This window comes from Penaeus monodon, chromosome 25 (assembly GCF_015228065.2).
Source record: "Penaeus monodon isolate SGIC_2016 chromosome 25, NSTDA_Pmon_1, whole genome shotgun sequence".
Taxonomy (NCBI): domain Eukaryota; kingdom Metazoa; phylum Arthropoda; class Malacostraca; order Decapoda; family Penaeidae; genus Penaeus; species Penaeus monodon.
The window spans coordinates 38,265,651-38,266,108 of NC_051410.1; the positions used below are offsets into that span (position 1 = coordinate 38,265,651).

The window sequence follows — 458 nt, forward strand, 5'->3', positions numbered from 1 at the left end:
CAGACATACTTTTTTCCTTCCAAATGTACTCCAAAACATCAACAATTGACTAAGAACCAACAATCTTCGTCTTTAAACATCTATTTCAGTCTTAAGAGTTGTCGCTTTGAGGGACTTTGTATATTTCTTTTATAATTCGTCGTTTATTTAAGAAGATAACCTACCTACCGCGGTCATCCATTTACCAACCGCTTTGCTTATATATTTATAAATCCATTTCTCGGTTTATAAAAGTATTATAAGGTTCTATTAAATATGCGCGTGTCCTCTCTTTCATAAAATTATTTATACACCGACGTAGTTCCTCATTTATTACTTTCATAGCCTAGGGAAATAATAATAATAAAAGTTTAAAAATCGTTGAGCCTTAACGCACTAAAACCATTAGCATTTTAAGTTGTTGTTTAAGGTGTTGTTTTGATACTAAAATGTTGTCAAGAGAACTTAAGAGACGACAT

At 31.4% G+C, this 458-nt stretch overlaps 1 protein-coding gene across 1 annotated transcript in view; it reads right to left on the reverse strand.

Annotated features, from left to right (window-relative positions):
* The window catches only part of LOC119589226, a gene marked incomplete at its 5' end in the record, with an annotated part of 73,080 nt that overhangs the window by 14,302 nt on the left and 58,320 nt on the right, over positions 1–458 (reverse strand).